General features: G+C 36.0%; 1 protein-coding gene across 8 annotated transcripts in view; it reads right to left on the bottom strand.

Annotated features, from left to right (window-relative positions):
• Window positions 1-19,251, bottom strand: part of TANC2 (tetratricopeptide repeat, ankyrin repeat and coiled-coil containing 2) — a 471,789-nt gene that overhangs the window by 333,135 nt on the left and 119,403 nt on the right. The window lies entirely within an intron of this gene.

Raw genomic sequence — 19,251 nt, 5'->3', positions numbered from 1 at the left:
TTGCCTATGTAAAAATTCTAAGGTGTCTACAAAAAAGCTATAAGAAAAAATAAGTTAGTAAGGCAAATTCACAGGTTACAAAGTTAATGTACAAGAATCAAGTGTCTTCCTATATGCTAGCAATGAACATTTGGAAAATTTTAAAAAACATTTAACATTATTACAATAACTCTACAAATATAAAATATTTATGAATACATCTGACAGAATACATACAATGTACTCTGAAAACTACAAGAAACTGATAAAAGAAATTAAAAACCTAAATGGAGCCAGGAGTTGTGGCATGTGCCTATAGTCCCAGCTACTACTGGGGAAGCCGAGACAGAAGAACTGCTTGAGCTCAGGAGTTTAAGACCAGCCTGAGCAACACAGTGAGATACCGTCTCTAAAAAAACTAAAACAAAATCCAAAAAACCTAAATGGAGCAATGTACCATGTTTATGGATCTGAAGACTCCATATCACTATGTCAATTGTCTCCAAAGTGATCTACAGATTTGAAGCAATCTCTATGGAAATATAGCAGACAGTTGTTTTTATAGTAATCAACGCACTAATTTTAAAATTTATACAGAAAAACAAAAGAACTAGGATAGCCACAACAATTTTGAACAAACAAAACCAAAACTGGAGTCCAAACAGTACCTAATTTCAAGACCTGCCATACGGTACAGTAATCCAGAGCTTAGATGGTGTTAGAAAAACAATGGACACAAAATGAATGAAACAGTCTAGAGCATCCAGAGAAAGAATCACACATATAGCCAAGTAATTTGTGACAAAGGTGAAAGGATAATTCAATGTAGAAAGGATATTTTCAACAATTAATTTTGTAACTACTGGACATCCAGATGCAAAAACATGGACCTTGAAGCATACTTCTACTCACGAAAACATCAAAGAGAAATTAGTCACAGACCGAAAATGTTTAAAAAACAAAACTATAAAACTATTAGAAGAAACTATAAAACTATAAAATTATAAACTTTTTAGAAGAAAACATAGGAGAAAATCTGTGTGACCTTGGGTCAGGCAGATTTCTTACAAAGGATCCCACTTTTTATAGGGTTCATATAAAAAAATTGGTAAATTGGAATTAATAAAAATTAAAAATTTCTACTCTTCAAATGATACTGTTACAAAATGAAAAGCAGTACTGAATGAAAGAAAATATCTGCAAAACACGTATCTAATAAAGGACTGGTAGTTAGGCTATGAACAACTCTTAACTCAGGAACAAGAATGCAAACTATCCAATTTTAAAAATGGGCAAAAGATCTGAACAGACACTTCACTAAGTAAGAAACATGGATGTTAATATGTTTGGATATCTCCTATCTCATGTTGAATTGTAACTACCAATGCTGCAGGTGGGCCTGTTGGGAGGTGTTTGGATGATGGCCAGCGGGGGATCCCTCATAGCTCGTTGCTGTCTTGTGACAGTGAGTTCTCATGAGATCTGGTTATTTAAGTGTGCAGCACCTCCCTCCACCCCTTGCTCCTGCTCCCGCCATGTGAGAAGGTGGCTTCCCCATCCACCTGCCACTATGACTGAAAGTTCTCTAAAGCTTCCCTAGGAGCCAAGCAGATGCCAGCACCATGATTCCTGTACAACTTCCAGAACTGTGAGCCAATTAAACCTTTTTCTTTATATATTACCCAGTCTCGGGTATTTCTTTATAGCAATGAAAGAATGGCCTAATACAGATGCTCAACATCATTAATCATTATGGTAATCCAAACTAGGAGTTACTACTACACACCTAGTAAAATGGCTAAAATTAAAAAACAAAATACTAGCAAAACCAAGTGCTGTCAAGAATGAACTAGAGATCTCATATACTGCTGGTAACAATATCAACTGGTATATATAAGTTGGGAAACAGTTTGACAGTTTGTAAGTAAACCTACCATATGACCCAGAAATCCAGCTCTTAGGAATTTACCCAAGAGAAATGAAGATATATGTCCCTCCTCCTACACACAAATAGCACACTTATTATTACTCTCCACAAACTGAAAAGTACCCAAATATCCATCAACTGATGAATAAACAAATTGTGACATATACATACAACAGAATCTTACTCAGCAATAAAAGGAATGAACTTCTGATGTGTGCACAAAAATTAAAAAAGAGTAGTAAAATCAAAAGACTATATACTACATGGCTTCATTTACAAAATATTCTGGGAAATATTACAGTATTAGAAAACAGTTAAGCGGTTGCTAGGGATTAGGCTGAGGGAGACAAGTGATTACAAGGGCGCATGAGGGAACTTTTTATGTAAATAAGCTATATGTGATTTAGTGGTATTTAACATGACTATATACGTTCGTAAAAATTCATGGTATGTACACTTAAAATGGCAAATTTTACTTATGTAAATTAAATTTAAATAAACCTGACTTTTTAAAAACCTACAGTAATTTGTAATAACATACTCACTGTACACTTATGATTTGTGAACTTTTCTAATTGGATATTTTATCTCCAAAGTCCACTTTTAAAAAGTACTCAAAAGAAAATAACAGCACAGGTGGTAATCTGGTCCCTAAAACGAGTGTAGGCATGTCAAACATAATATACACAATAACAATGCATAATTTCTCAAAGGGCTTTCATGTATGTCTGAAACAATGGGGTTTGGCCTAAATTATTCCTAATGTTCTTTCATGCAAAGATTTATACCACTCTGAGACTACAATTATCTCACACAATCACACACTATTAAATACTAAAAAAAAAATAAGCAGAGAAAGTTTAATAACTAATTAAAGATCATAAAGTCAATCAGCAACAGAAGAAAATTAAAACCCAAATCTTTACCATGGTCTACAAAGCTCTACATGATCTGGCTCCCACCTACTTAATTCTCTCACCTCCTCCCCTTCCAACTTCTCTGACTTCATCCCTTCCCACTTTCCGCCTCAATTCACACAGCACTTATCATTACCTGATATGACTTTCTTCTTTTATTTCTCTCACTCCTCCAGAATGACAGTATCTTAACAGTAGGGACTTTCTCTCGTTTGTGTATCACATAATTCAGCCTGACTGAGACATGGGTATTAGGGTAGCCCCCAGCTGGACAGAGGGGCAAAGCTGACTCAGGCCTCCAGTCTTCTGTGGAGACTCAGCTCTGGCCCTTCCATCTGCCTGGACTACTCTGTCCCAGGGTCTTCTTTTGGTGTTTTCGTCTCACAATCTCAGCACAGAAGGGACATCTTTACTTGCAGAGGCGTTAATGCCCTGGCTAGAATCTCCAGTGCAGACTTGAACAGAAGTAGTAACAGCAGACATGAGAAAAGGAAAAACTTTCAGCTTTTCGATACTCTGTCTGTATCGGTGGGATGCAAATAGAAAGGACTCCTGATGAAATAAATTCTATGAATGAAATCTATATGGAAAAGCCTTCAAGAGGAGTGCTAATGTTATTCTACAGAAATCACAGGCAAGAGACAAACCATGAATGTAAAGATTGTACAAAAGCCTTCAGTAACCATATTCCCTTCAGAGACATGGGAGAATTCAAAATGAAAAGAAACCCTTTGAACAATTTCAGAGCAGGACAGTATTTGATCTATAGTCACCTCCAAAACATACATGAGATCTCACACCGAAGACAAACTTTATGACTGTAATCAGTGTGGAAAGTTCTTCAAAAACAGCTCCTGCTTTGTAGTGCACAAGAGAATATACACTGGGCAAAAACTCAACACAAAGACTGTGGTAACCTTTAGTAGGAGCGCTCATTTTACTGTGCACTGGAGTGGATATCCACGTTGGAGAAAACTCCACAACAGCATTGACTGGGAAAAAGTAGAAACTTTCACCTTACAATGGCTATACACATATGAGAGAAACACTATGAATACGATAAATTCAGGAAAAGTCTTGAGCAGGAACTTTAATATGACTGAACATGTTTAGACACATTCTGGGAAGAAAGGCTATAAATGCAATGACCGGGAAGGTTTTCAGAAGTTATTCAACCTATGCCTATGGAAAAAGGTGAGGACATATAAACGAGAGAAATCGTATATGTAATGAATATGTTAGAAAGGCTTCAATAGTCCTTCTTGCCTTTAGAGATACGAAAAGTCACACTGGAAAGAAACCTTAAGACTATATACCACATAGGAGGGCCTTCAGCCAAAATTTTTCTCTTGTTCTACATAAGAGAATTAATACAAGGAAACAAACCATATGACTGTTTAAAAAAAAATCAGTAAGGATATATATTTGAAAAATATAATTAGGTTCCAATTCCAGGAAAGATGGAGTACACATACCCTATCTTGTCTCTCTCATTGAATACAACTATAAACCCTGGAAAAAATGCACAGAGCTTAATTCAAGTTTCCCATCTGGCATGTAAGGAATTTAGAAGTCTTTACTTCATCTAACATGTAAAAAACTAAACACAACGAAAAATCAACAACTCTTCTTACATTCTTTAGAGAAGTGAAGTTACAACGTAAACTGCTGTGCCAAAAGTTGGAGGGACAGACAGGTGACTATAGAGAATAACAACTTACCAATGCAGAAACCCACAAGCTGCAACCTCAGTGGGAACCAATACAGAAGCAGGAAAACCTCAACTGTAGATGATGAATTATTGGAGGCTCACACAGACAAGCCTGAGAAATCAAAATTCCGAGGCGACCCAGTTTCAGAGGGGCCCCCATCTTTTGTGAGTTTTATCTCCTGGAGCACTATGAGGCTCTCAGTAATTATTGAAGAAAAATCCACTCCTGCTTCCAGGAGGGGCGGAAGGAAGGTAACCATTTTGAAATGTACCAGAGAATGGTATTCTTAACCATTAGGAGAAATTATTTTCCCAGAGCTTAACCAAACTTGTGAATGAAAAATACCAAACTTCAGCCTCCTCCAGCCATCCTGTTCCACCTAACTATGAGAAAGGGAAAAATAAACAAACAAAAAACAAAGAAAAAAACAGAGAAGCACTGGTAAAGTTCACAGTGAAGGGGCACAGGTTCACCAAAAGACAAGAACTTACGAAAGTACCATAGGATGCTTCCTTTTCCCACGCACCTGAACACTACATTACTAAAGGTTTATTCACCACAGTTCCTTTCACTCAAAACATCATGTCTACCTTTCAGTAAAAAATTGCAAGACACATTAAAAGGGGAAAGATACTGTTGAAAGAGAGAGAGCAAGGATTAGAAACACACCCAGTTACAGTGTGTCCGGAGTTGGTTCCTTCCGATGGGTTCCTGGTCTTGCTGACTTCAAGAATGAAGCCGCAGACCTTCGTGGTGAGTGTTACAGCTCTCAAAGGTGGCACGGACCCAAAGAGTAGCAAGATTTGTTGTGAAGGGCAAAAGACCAAAGCTTCCACAGGGCAGAAGGGGATACAGATGAGTTACCACTGCCAGCTGGTGTGGCCAGCTTTTATTCCCTTATTTGTCCCCGCCCATGTCCTGTTGATTGGTCCATTTTACAGAGTGCTGATTGGTCCACTTCACGTAGCACTGATTACTGCATTTTACAAACCTCTAGCTAGCTACAGAGCCCCGATTGGTGCGTTTTTACAGAGCACTGATTGGTGCATTTTATAAACCTCTAGCTAGCTACAGAGCGCTGATTGGTGTGTTTTACAAATTTCTTGTAAGACAGAAAAGTTCTCCAAGTCCCCACTCGACCCAGGAAGTCTAGTTGGCTTCACCTCTGAACAGCAGGGATTAAACATCCTGCTATACACTGGTTCTGTCTATAAATATAAACAATTATTATTAATATGCTATGAGATTTCATGATAAAAAGTAGACAACATGCAAGAACAAGTAAGTAGTATAAGTAGATGGAAATTCTATTAAAGAATAAGAAAATGCAGAGATCGAAAACATTAGAATAGAAATTAAGAATGCCTTTAATGGGTTCATTAGCAGACTGGACATGGCTGAGGAAAGAGTCTGGTCTTGAGGATATGTGAGTAAAAACATTCAAAACTGAAAAGCAAACAGAAAAAAGAACAGAACACCTAAGAACTGTGGAGCCATTACAAAAGGTGTAAATATGCATAATGGGAATTACAGAAGAAGAAATATTTAAGTCAATAATGACTGAAGATTTCCCCAAATTAATGTCAGACACCAAACCATAAACAAGAAAGCTCAGAGTACCCCAAGCACGATAAATGCCAAACAAACTAAGCTTCAGTAAAACATATTCAGACTTCAGAAAATCACAGAGAAAGAAAAAAATATTAAACCAGAGGGGAAAAAACCTTACCTACAGAGAAGCAAAGAAAAAATTATTAATATATCTGACATCTCCTCAGAAACAAGAGTAGAATGAAATAAAGTGGTTTAAAAAAAAAACAACCTAGAATTCTGTACCCCGCAGAATCATCCTTCAAAAGTGAAGGAGAAATAAAGACTTTCCCAAACAAAAACAGAAAATTTGTTGCCAGTAGACCTGCCTTGCAAGAAATGTTAAAAGTTCTTCTGAGAAAGAAAATGATATAGGTCAGAAAGTCTGATCTACATAAAGAAAGAATAAGCTTTAGAGAATGAATAAGTGAAGATAAAGACTTTTAAAAAAATTCTTAATTGTTCTAACAGATAAGGTGTTCAAAATAACAACAGCAACAATATATTTGATTATGTATGCTTGTGTGTCTACGTGTATATGTATAACATATATATATACACATACACACGTTTGCATGTATGCTTGTGTGTGTGAGTAAAATAAATGACGACAACGATATAAGGAATGCCAGGAAGGAATAAGGGATATTTTGTTATTACACAGTATCTGCACTACCTGTGAAATAGTACAGTATTATTTGAAAGTGAACTTCAGTTTATTGTAAATATATATTGCAAATCCTACGCAGCCACTAAAAAAGGTGAAAAAATAAGTGATATAAGAAAGGAAAGAAAATTGAATTATATAAAATTTTGAATTAAAACAACAAACGGCAGAAAAGAGTAGAAGACAAATATAGAAACTGTAAAGGGTAACAAACAGAAAACAGTAATAAGTATGGTAGACATTAATCCAACTATATCGATAATCACTTCAAATGTCAATGATCTAAATATACCAATTAGAAGTCAGAGATTGTAACAATGGGTCAAAAAAACAGACCCAACTAATGTGTTACTTACAAAAAACCCACTTTAAAGGAGTCAATTCCCCAACAAGACTTAACAGTCTTGACTGATGAGTATGTAACAAGAGAGAATCAAAACACGAGGCAAAAATGGAAAGAACTACATAGATAAACAGATGAATACACTATCACACTTGAGACTTTGATAGCCTTCTTTCAGAAATGGACAAATCCAGCAGGCAGAAAATCAGTAAGGACACAGCTGAACTCAACAGCACCATCAATCAACTGATTATGATGGACACCTATAGACTACTTCACATTACCACAGCAGAATACACATTCTTTTCAAGTGCACATGGAATGTTCATTATGAATGAACACATTCTGGGCAATAAAGTACACCTTAACAAACTCAAAAGAATAGAAATCATACAATGGTTGCTCTAAGACCACAACAGAATTAAACTAGAAATCAATAACAGAAAGAGAGCTGAAAAATCCCAAATACTTGGATAGTAAACACACATTTAAATAACACACAGTTCAAAGAAGAAATCTCAAAAGAAATTTTAAAATATTTTGAACTAAACAAAAATACAACTTTTCAAGATCTGTAGGATGCAGTGATAGACTGAAATTTATAGTGCTTAATATATTAGAAAAGAAGAAAGATCTAAAATCAATAATCTAAGCATCTATCTTAGGAAACCAGAAAAAGAAGAGCAAATTAAATTCAAAGCAAGCAGAAGAAAAGAAATAATAAAAACTAAAGCAGAAATCAATGAAATTTGAAATGGGAATCAATAAGAGAAAAATCAACAAAACCACATCCTGGTTCTTTGAAAAGAAAAAAAATTGAAAAGATCAATAAAATTGAGGAGCCTCTAGCCAGCCAGGCTAAAAGACAGAGAGAAAGCCACAAATTACTAATCCCAGAAATGAAAGAGGGGATATCACCACAGATTTCATGAACATTAAAACGACAATACAGGAATATTATAAGCAATTCTACACCCACAATTTGATGACTTAGATAAAATGACCAATTCCTTGAAAAACACAATCTGGCAAAATTCTTACAAGAAAAAATAGACAATCTGAACAGGCCTATAACTATTAAATAAATTTAATCAGCAATTGGTAACCTTCTAAAACAGAAAGCACCAGGCCCAGATGGGTTCACTGGTAAATTCTACTAAACATTTATGGAAGAAATTATACGAATTCTCTACAATCTTTTTCAGAAGGCAGAAGCAGAAGGACTACTTCCTAACTTATTCTATAAGGTCAGCATTACCCTAATGTGAAAACCAGACAGATACAACAAGAACACTACAGAAATTTCTCTCATGAACATAGATGCAAAAATTCTCAATAAAATATTCACAAATCAAATCCAACAATGTATAAAAGGAATTATACACCATGACTAAGGTATTTATACCAGGTATGCTAGACTGGCTCAACACTTGAAAATTGATTAATAAAATCAATCACATGAACAGGCTAAAGAAGAAAAATCACATGATCATATCCATATGATCAGATCCATAAAAAGCATTTGACAATATCCAAAAGCTCTGAAGACTGAAAATGAATATTATCAGGCAGACTGGGGACAGAGTTCTGAAATGGTATTGCGTTTACTATGATTTTTCCTTGTATTTTACCTGGCTTGGAGAGCTCAAAACTCAGAGAAGTATCTACTGGGTAAGGTCAGAAAAAGTTCCAAGAGAATCCCTCCCTTTCTGGTCTGAGGACCAGGAAAAGGGGCCCTTATGGCTCCAAGAGACTGGAGAAAACCTCCCCCTTTTTTTTCCCTTTCCCCCTTTTCTTCCATCCCAGTTCCCAGGCAATTTCATGGTAGTAGCAGCACAGATACGGTAGTGGTGACTGGCCAAGCACCTGAACTCTGAGAGAAGGGAATCTTTTTCTCTTATCCCAGGAGTTGTGGTCCCAAGGGTGTGAAGCACATCCTCATTGCTGTTGCTTTTTTCTCTGTCTGTTCTCCCATCACTTGGTCTGGATGAAGACACAGCTACAGGAAGTGACTGGCAGAGTAGTTAAACTGAAGCCCCCATTTTCTGTCCAGAGGACTGGGCAGAAAGGTCCTGGGGAACTGGAAAATGTTGGTGAGATTGTGGTGATAAGAGATCAAGAAAACAATCCCATAATGTTGTGGATGAACTATTGGGCTCACCTCTGAGTTGTGTGTGCACGGATCTGATCCTAAACAGCATACTATAGGCTTTTGTAACAGAGCTACAAGTTATACCACTACTCTGGTTCCAAAATGCACAGTGGGTCACACTCGTGGGACTGACCTAAATAGCACTGCAAATACTTTAAAACTTGAACTGGTATTTGACCACAGACTCCAGAAGGCAGGTAGAAAACTGTCCTGGACATAATCTGGGTGACTGGCCTCTGACACACAGACACAAAAATCAACACTCTCCTTAGGATTTAAACAAAACTCAGGGTCTCATGAAATAATATTCAAAGTATCTATGACAATCCTAAACTATTTGGCATATGAATAAATAGGAAAATCACAACTTGAAAGTGAAATGTCAATAAACAAATGTCAACCCTGAGATGACACAGATGTTGAAATTTAAAAAAAAAACAAAAAACAAAGACTTTAAGGCAACTCTGTAACAATGCTTCACTATGTAAAGGCAAACATTCCCAAAATGAACGGAAAGATAGAAAGTCTCAAAATCCGGCATGTATTTTACATGTAAAGAATATCATGCTTCCTATCAGCCAAATTTCAAGTGCTCAGTAGCTACATGTGGCCAATTATTATGTATTATACCATGAAGTTCTAGACCTATATTCAGAATCAAGTCCAATCAGTCTCTAGAAAGTACGATTAAGAAGTATGATCCAACCACCAAAGACTAGAAAAATCCATGGATGATTACTCTTACTACATCCCCATTTAACTCACCTATGTGGTCTGTGCAAAAGACAGACAAATCTTGGAGAATTATGGTAAATTTTTATAACTTATTCAGGTCATAATCTAATCCACTGTTACTTTAAGTGCCTTTCCATTCCACAGGGCACTATGCTGGTCTACCACACTAATAGTATGTTCATAAGACTTGGTGAACAGGAAGTAGCAACTAAACTAGGTATCTTGGGAAGAGGCTTATTGCAGAACTTCAGGTGAATCTTAGGGCAGACCATGAGTATTTTGAAAAATAGCTATGCCATCCTCTGCAAAAAACTATTATTCTTTTTGGAAAGAATAGTTTTTGGCTTATTACAGGGCTTAGAATAAATGGTTTGACCATGTGCCACCATATTACCATGTGACCTGGGCAGCCTGCCGTGAACTTAGTATTACTAGACCAACAAAACAATATAATTGGGTGTGCACTGCAGCACTTCACCATCAGATGGAAGAGTGTATGTGAGATGAGGGTTCAGCAGGTCTTGAATCATAAATAATCGGTATGAGTAAGTAGCCATAAGTCCATGGCTCCTACTTTTGCTACATCATTTCTTTTCTCTCAATTTGGATGTAAGATCTGATCTCATGGAGAATTTTTCTATGACCATCTGACTAAGGGAAAAAAGTCAGGCCTTGTTTAATGATGGTTCTGCATGACATGTAGGTGACAATAGCACAGCAGCTCCATTCAGGGGTGGTCCTGAAGGAGTGGTGAAGTGAAGAAGTGAAGCCCTCCCTGTGGCAGAAATTTGAGCAGGGCCTGATTGTCCGTTTCAATTGTAAGGAGAGATAACAGAGGTACTATTCTATACTGACTCACGGACAGTGTTTAATGGTTTTACTGGATATTCAGAGACTGAAAGGAACAATTACAGAACTGATTACAAAGATATCTAGTGTCAAAGAATTTGGCTGTATCTCCTTGAAAGGGAACACATATGAAATAATTTATGCCCCATGTGAACCCCTGACAAAGAGCAAACACGGCAGAGAAGGGGCTGCTTAACCTGGTAAATAAGATGGCTTGTTCTGGGGACTCAGTCAGTCTCAGCCAATGAAAATGGCCTACCCAGCCACTCTACCCTACCCTCATTAACAAAGGGATGGAGTTTATACATGAACTTAGCAAAATGAACTTCCACTCATCAATACTAATCTAAGACCACAGCTGAATGACCACCCTACCAGCAGTCCATACATGTGCTGGGGGATAGGTAGGTAGATATGCCAGTATATGGTACCATTCACAGGATGAGCGGAAAATTACCTCTCGCTCATTTCTAGCTCCTTGTGATTTCCCCTTCCTTTTTAATAAATCAACTATAAATTTAAAATAAATTTTGTTACATTCGTTATCTACCACTTCTGTTTATAGTGGTATAGGTTTTCAGGTTTGTCTTATTCTGCCCCCTTGTGGGAACTAGCTCTTCAATCTTTCACTAGGAAAAAAACATTAAAACCAACTGCTCTTCAAATGAAACAAAACAAAAAATGTATCAACTCCATAATAATGTTCCCCAGGCTTTACCAATAGATCCCTTCCTCATCATTTCTTATCCAACTGTTCATGACCCTTCAAAAAGACTTATAAAGTTTTTCAAAGGAGCTTTTATAACTTTTATATCTTACCAGAAAAATTCACCTAAGAATATTTTAAAATACAAATCTTTCTAGATGTTCATACCTTTACCAAACTTATTTTATTTTTTTTTGAGACAGTCTTGCTCTGTCGCCCAGGCTGGAGTGCAGTGGCACAATCTCGGCTCGCTGCAAGCTCCGCCTCCCAGGTTCACGCCATTCTCCTGCCTCAGCCTCCTGAGTAGCTGGGAGTACAGGCATCTGCCACCACGCCCAGCTCTCTTTTTTTGTTTTTTGTATAATTAGTAGAGGCGGGGCTTCACTGTGTTAGCCAGGATGGTCTTGATCTCCTGACCTCATGATCCACCCGCCTTGGGCCTCCCAAAGTGCTGAGATTACAGGCATGAGCCACAGCAACCGGCCTTCCAAACTTTTTAGTTGTCATGCTTTTATTCCTTTTCTTTCTTAAAGGTGAATAAGCAAGGAGTGGCTTCTACAAGGCTTCTAGTGTTAATTAGGCCAATTATCATAAGTTAAATAGAATATTTAAAATGTTCTGATACATAATGTGCTCGGGGCCACGTATTCCAAGAGCTTAAGATTATAAATTAATTATCATAATCACTTTGCAAACCTGAGCACTCATATATGAGGAAATAGTGGAATACGTAATGGATTACTTACACCATCAACCAACATGCAGATTTTAAGAAATTAACAATTTAAGTATGTTCCTGGAGGGATGGCCATGCTATACTGCTAATGGAGAGAGAAGGGAGAATTAAAACTGCATTTTATTTTTCAAAAACCTTCAAACTAGTTCGTATATGCATATGCATCTTGCATATGCCAGTATGAGCTCAGAGGAAAACATGGAAAGATACAGACTGAATGTAGGTATTTCTTACTTTAGGAGAGTGGAATAGGAAGAAGCCTTAACATATCCTTTTTAAATGTCTACATTGTTTGGTACAAATTAACTTTTTAAAAAATTAATGAAACTATAACAATAAAAAATATAAAGTACGACTAAAATATAAAAATGCATTCTGACACATCCCTAACATTCCAAATAATAATGAACTATTGGCCTCAAGTTGGGGCTACGTATTCCAAGAGGCATCCCAAGTTTAATTTTATAAAAATAGTGTGTTTTAATTTAAAAAAATCTACAACAAATTAAATTTCAGAAGAAATACAGAACTAGAAATAAAGATATTTCAGAGGGATTTATCATTTAAGCTCAGATCTTCCAAATAGTATCCAACCACCAACAAACAAATACGTACTTTATATATCAGAATGAAAAGGTTCTAAATACATGCTACCAACAATGCTGATTTGAAACTTGGGATGTAGATAAGTATAAAGCCAGAATATATTATAAAATTAATATTTCCTGTAGGAAAATAATGGTGATTTCACAACATTATTCCGAGAATTCAATGAGGATTATGTGAAAGCACCTAGTCCACAACCTGGCACATACACAAAACAGTCTTATTAATTAGTAACGCTACTATACTAGATATATTCTTATACTGAGATAAAGAAGTAATACACTGAATATTGAAATAATTTCCTTGTCACTCTATGTAATTAACCACAGTTGGTTCAAGAAAGAAATCATTGTAACTTTCCAGACTGAAGAATAATTTGTGTGTTTCAAGAGCATAAACATCTCATTTCTACTAAATATTTTACATATTTGCAAGGAAAGAGGATCAGAATATAGTATATTTGACAATTTAATATACTAGTTCTATTGACACATCAGCTGGTATTAATCAAATAAAGTTGGCTACAAATAATGGAAGTCATGCAAAGCCACACCGTACACATTTTCCCATCTTCCAGCATGAGCTGGTTTCATGGACATCATTACACCAGTACACATCTTGTACACCAGAACTCAATGCCTACATAATGCTATTTTTGCAAAAGAAAATAAAAACTGGGTTTCAACCATATCATGCTGGCTCATCTACCTACTTAATGTCTAGAACCAAGTAAGTTGCTTACATATATATGATCGCTAATGGAAAAAAAAATCATTTAATGCAGAAAATGGAGCCAGTAAAACAAAACAAAAAAATACCTCTGATAAAGTAACTCAAGATTCCTGAAATACAGAATCTGAATTCCTAGAACTATAGTTTCCTTCATCAAACTTGATAGCCTAAATACAAGGCACTAGCACTGTTCTGTATGCAAAGACCCTACTATTAATAAACTCCTATATTACTAGGAAAAATGGAGACCCATAGACAAGACAAAACACAGTAAGTAATATAGTCCAATTATATATAATATGCTATTGGAGAGTAGAAAATAACCACCTAACCTGCGACAGTCATACCGGGGTTAAACTAACACAATCAGTTTTACAGTCACATTTCAAGAGTCCATCTCCCATCTCTGACATGTAATAAGCAGAAGACACTGGAGGTTCCTGCCCCTAAACTGGAACAGTGAGTATGAGCATGTTTGAGTCAAAATCCACTGTACTGGAGAGACAGATCAGAAGCCAAGGAACTTGTTAACACACAGGAAAGAAAAGGACCCTGATGCACAGAGGATAAGAAATTGGCACAGTCCAACAGACATCATATATTTCTGCTGCTACTGGAGAAGAAACATGAAATAGAAACGGTATCCACAATCAAGGCAGATTATCAGGCAGTATGCACCTGTATGGGGATCAGCTGTTTACAGTTAGCGTTTGTTCTGAATGAACTAGCATCTGTCCCAGTAGGTTGATATTGGTGCACACTAATTTTACAGTATTTTGAGTACTATCTGTATTGTAATAAAATGGAAGGGTACTGGTTCTGGGTTAAGATGAAGTAGGCACACTATGCCTTAACTGAATGTAACTAAAACCCCTGAATATAACTGAAAATCCTGGAAAGAATGATGAACCAGCAACCTGAGACTCAGAAAAGAAAACACTAGTGGGCAAACTGTGGAAGAAAACTAGAACTTAAAGTACAACCAGTTCAGCAACGAGTTTCCAGCTGTTTTTTATGTACCCCAAACCCCAAGACTGAATCCAAATCCTGGAACTACACACCAGGAACAAACACAAAGAGATACAAAATAAGTCTTCTCTTTCTGGTTAGAAAGTGGGAATGGAGGGACTGAGTGAATGGGGGAAATCCCCTGGCTTTTTCTTCCTTTACCTTTCTCTTCCAGCCCTGTCCCTAGGCAAGCCCATCTCACAACCAGCAGCTATAGCTGAGGAGACACATAAATCTCTGAGGAAGAGGAACTTTTCTTATTAGAGGACCAGTGGTACAAGGAATGTGAGAGAACTGCAAGGAGAAATAGACAAATCCACACTCATAGCCTGAGATTTCAATATTCCTTGCTGTTCAACAAGTAGAAAGAAAATGGGCAAGAATATAGAAAACTTAAATAACACTATCAATCAACGTGACCAGGTTGACATTTATAGAACCTTCCGCCCTAAAACAGCATAATACACATTCTTTTTAAGTGCACACAGAACAGTTATTAAAATAGATCATTTCCTGGGCCATAAAACAAGTCTCAACAAATTTAAAACGATTCAACCTACAGAAAGTTTGTCCTCTGATCACAATGAAATTTAAGTAAGAATCAATAAGACAAAGATATCTGAAAAACTTCCAAATGTTTGGAAACTACATCAACACACTTCTAAATAACACATGAGTCAAAGAAGAAATCAAAAGGGTATTTTGAACTAAATGAAAATACTACTTATCAGAATCTACATAACATAACTAAAGCAGTAAATAGAAATTTCTAACACTAAACTCCTATATTAGAAGAGAAAGCTCCCATATCAATGACCCCAGCTTCTACCTTAAGAAACAAGAAAAGATAAAATTAAACCCTGAAGGCAGGCAGAAGAAAGAAAATAATAAAGGACAAAGTATAAATCAACGAAATAGAAGACAGGAAAGCAATACAGAAACCAAATACAAAACTGAAACTGATAGTCTCTGAGATGTGTAAAACTGACAAATCTTTGTTAAAAATGATCAGGACAGTGAGAAAGAATACTCAAATTACCAGTATCAGAAAGGAGAATGCTTACATCACTACAGATTATGCAGATATTAAAATGTTTCTCAATAAGAAACACGTAATTTGAATAGTCCTATATTTATTAAATAACTTGAATTCACATTTAAAAACCTTCCAGCAAATAAAATTCCAAGCCCAGTTAGCTTCTGATAAATTGTATCAAACAGTTAAGGATGAAATAATATCAATTCTACAGGATGTAGCTTAGGAAACTGAAGAGGAGGAAACTGAAGTTGAAACTTCCAACTTATTCTATGAGGCCAGCATTATTCTGATTCTAAAACCAGACAAAGACAGTAGAAAACAAGAAAATGAAAAGTCAATATTCCACGTGAATATAGATGCAAAAATAATTTAAATTCTTAGCAAATCAAATACACCAGCCATACAAAAACAAGTCACAGGTCAGACCTGCCCTCCTTTAGAGCACTGCTTCCTATCATAATAGTTCAAATTAAATAAATAATGAAAATATTTGTACCACATACTTAAGTAAACCGATCAGGTTTTCTACTGGAGGTGACTCGCTTGGACATCAATTACTCTGGATTCTGCTAAAGAACTGAAGACATTATTCTAACATCTCCTTTCCTACACATTATTTATTTTCCCTGGAGTTCGGAACTTTCTTTTGCTTACTATTTTATGTATTTATCACCAATTCAATCTTCAGACTCTCATTAGTTGTCTAAAACTTTTCTAAAGACAATTAACTGCATCCGGTTTCTACCAATCTCATTTTCCTGAAGATGGCTCTTCTGGAGGCTTCTAACCCACTCCAATCTGAACTGCTAGACCTTTATCCCCTTCTTTTTATTGTCATTCTGAAAGATCTTTCTGCTTTGACTTTCCTATCTCTTGCAGTTCATTTCTTTCATTTGTCTGTCTTTTTTATTTTGATGGATCACATCCTCCAACAGATTCCTTAGAAAGTGTGTAAGACAGGCAGATTGTTTTTGAAAATGTACATATCTAATTCTATTCTTATATTTGAATAATAGTATCAATGCATATGGAATTCAGAGATTGAAAATTATTTTCCTTCAGAATTTTGAAGATGCTGCTTTATTTTTCAGTTTCCAATGCTACCACTGAGAAGTGCAAAGCCAACTCATTCCCTCCCACCCGCCAGAAGCATGAACGATCTGTTTGGCCCCAGTGATTTCAAATTTCACCACAATGTGCCTTAGTTTGGATCTATTTTCATCCACTGTACTGAGCATAGAGTGAGCCTTTTCAGTCAGGAAACTTTATGCTCTTCAGTTAAGAAAATTATCTTCAATCATCTCGTTGATGATTTCTTTTCCATTTTCTCTGGTGTTTCTTTTGACAACTATTATTTGAATATTGAAATTCCTGGAATGATCCTGTGATTTTTATTAACACTCCTCCGTTTCTTTTTATATTTTTGTCCTTTTGCTCCATTTTTTCAGAGATTCTTTCAGCACATTAGCCTCTGATAATTTTATGGAGCTTTTGGTTTTTACTATCAGAATTTCAATGCCTAAGAGCCTTTTTTAAAAGTCATAATACCACTCTTCTATGTACTTTTTTCTTGTCTCACGGTTATTTTCTCTTATTTCTGGGGATAACAGTTATATAATTTTCCTCTGCAAAATGTTTGTCTCTCCAAGTTGTTTTATTCCATTTAATTTCTATCTTTCATACATTTAGAGAGCTTCTTCAAATATCTACTAATCTTTGTTAGCTGCTCATATTTAAGAGCACAGGACTGAAAAGCTGATTTGGAGCTTTGATACACGGAGTGAGCTAACTGGCCTGTTTATTTCAGGAATCTCTGATGACTAAATTTCCTCTTTCTTCTTTTATCTTCCTTTTTTTGGTCAGATTCTCCAGAAAAGACATTTTTTTCCAACCTCCTGCCTGAAATCTGAAGGTCTAACTGCCAGTATTCTGGGAGCCCAGTGGGAGAAAGACAGGAGGGAGATATCTAAGGTCCAATTCTCCTATTTTTAGCATGGGACTTCTGCCCTCAACTATGCCTGGTGTCTCCTAGGCTAGAGTGTTTCTGGTTTTCCCCACTCCTAAAGATAAATTTTGCTTTTGGTTAGGGGTGAGGAGTTCAGCATTTGCCCAGCTAACTGGTCAGATGGTTTTAGGGAGGAAGTCCCAGAAATCCAATGCTTCTTCATCTGACTTTCAACCAATTGTCATTTCATCTCCATTTCCACACACTGTCATTCTCAATCTTGAGGTTGTTTTGTTGATTTCCTCTGCTACTGTTAGAATTCAGTTTTCAATTATTCATATACTCTCCAGTTTCTAAAACTGTGTTGATATTTTCTCCTTCCAATCCTTCCTTACTGATCTCTCAGTGGGTTTCTGGAGGTAACAAGCGTTTTATGCTCATCCCATCTTTTACTCCTAATAATACTATTTCTCATTCATTTCAACTCATTATAGTTTTTTAAAATTTTCTTTCTGGCCAGGCATGGTGGCTCACACCTGTAATCCTAGCACTTTGGAAGGCTGAGGTGAATGGATCACTTGAGGTCAGAAGTTTGAGATCAGCCTGGCCAACATGGTGAAACCTCATCTCCACTAAAAATACAAAAAAAGCTGGGCCTGTAATCCCAGCTACTCTGGAGGCTGAGGCAGGAGAATCGCTTGAACCCAGGAGGCAGAGGCTGCATTGAGTCAAGATCAAGCCATTGCACTCTGCACTCCAGCCTACGTGACAGAGCAAGATTCTGTCTCAAAAAAAATTTTTTTTTTCTTTTGAATAAAGAGATATTACAAACAAAGTATCTAAAAAGTTAAGAAACATGCTTTTACTATCAATTAACTCTAACAATGATACAATTCCTGGTGACTTCAAATTGAGATCAGGTAGTTGTACTCTGGATCACAGAAATCCCTGGTTTTGTTGTCTGAAGTTTTAGCTTTGTTAATAAAATTCAATTACGCTCACTGATTTGAAAAATATTTTAACTGACAAAGCTCAGAGTAAATTAGATAAGCGATTTCACACATCTGTATTTGATATTTGATAAAATTTAAGACATTTAATAATTACAACAATTTTAGTAATAATTTGTACTGATGTTATTTTTAGAGTTTTGCATAGATAATCTCATTTTTATATCAAAATATGTTTACAGGGAAAATAAGAGTGAACAAGATAAATTCCAGACATAGTCATAATACATGCTTATTACTTAAGTATGATAAAGTTTAGCACAATTTAAAATTTTCAACACATATTATTCTTCTTTTTATTTTGCAACAAACAATTTTATAAAAATAGTAGAGCTCTAAAACCTGGGAAGAGCAAAGTTGGAGAAAAAGAGGGACACGATTATAGAATAAATAAATCTGAAGCTTTTACAGAATTAAAAACTGCACATTTGTAAATCTGAGCTTTGTTTTATTTTACGCTATTACAGATTCTTTGAAAACCTAACTCAATAAATGATTGAAATTTTATAATCTGTTCATCAGTTTGGGTTCTCAATTCTTATTCTCTTTGAGATCAAGTCATTCATTCACCATTTATTTAGTGACTACTATATACTAT

This window comes from Papio anubis, chromosome 17 (genome assembly GCF_008728515.1).
Source record: "Papio anubis isolate 15944 chromosome 17, Panubis1.0, whole genome shotgun sequence".
In the NCBI taxonomy this organism is placed as follows: Eukaryota; Metazoa; Chordata; class Mammalia; order Primates; family Cercopithecidae; genus Papio; species Papio anubis.
Note: the sequence above shows the minus strand (reverse complement) of the source record. Positions and strands in the feature narration are given on the sequence as shown.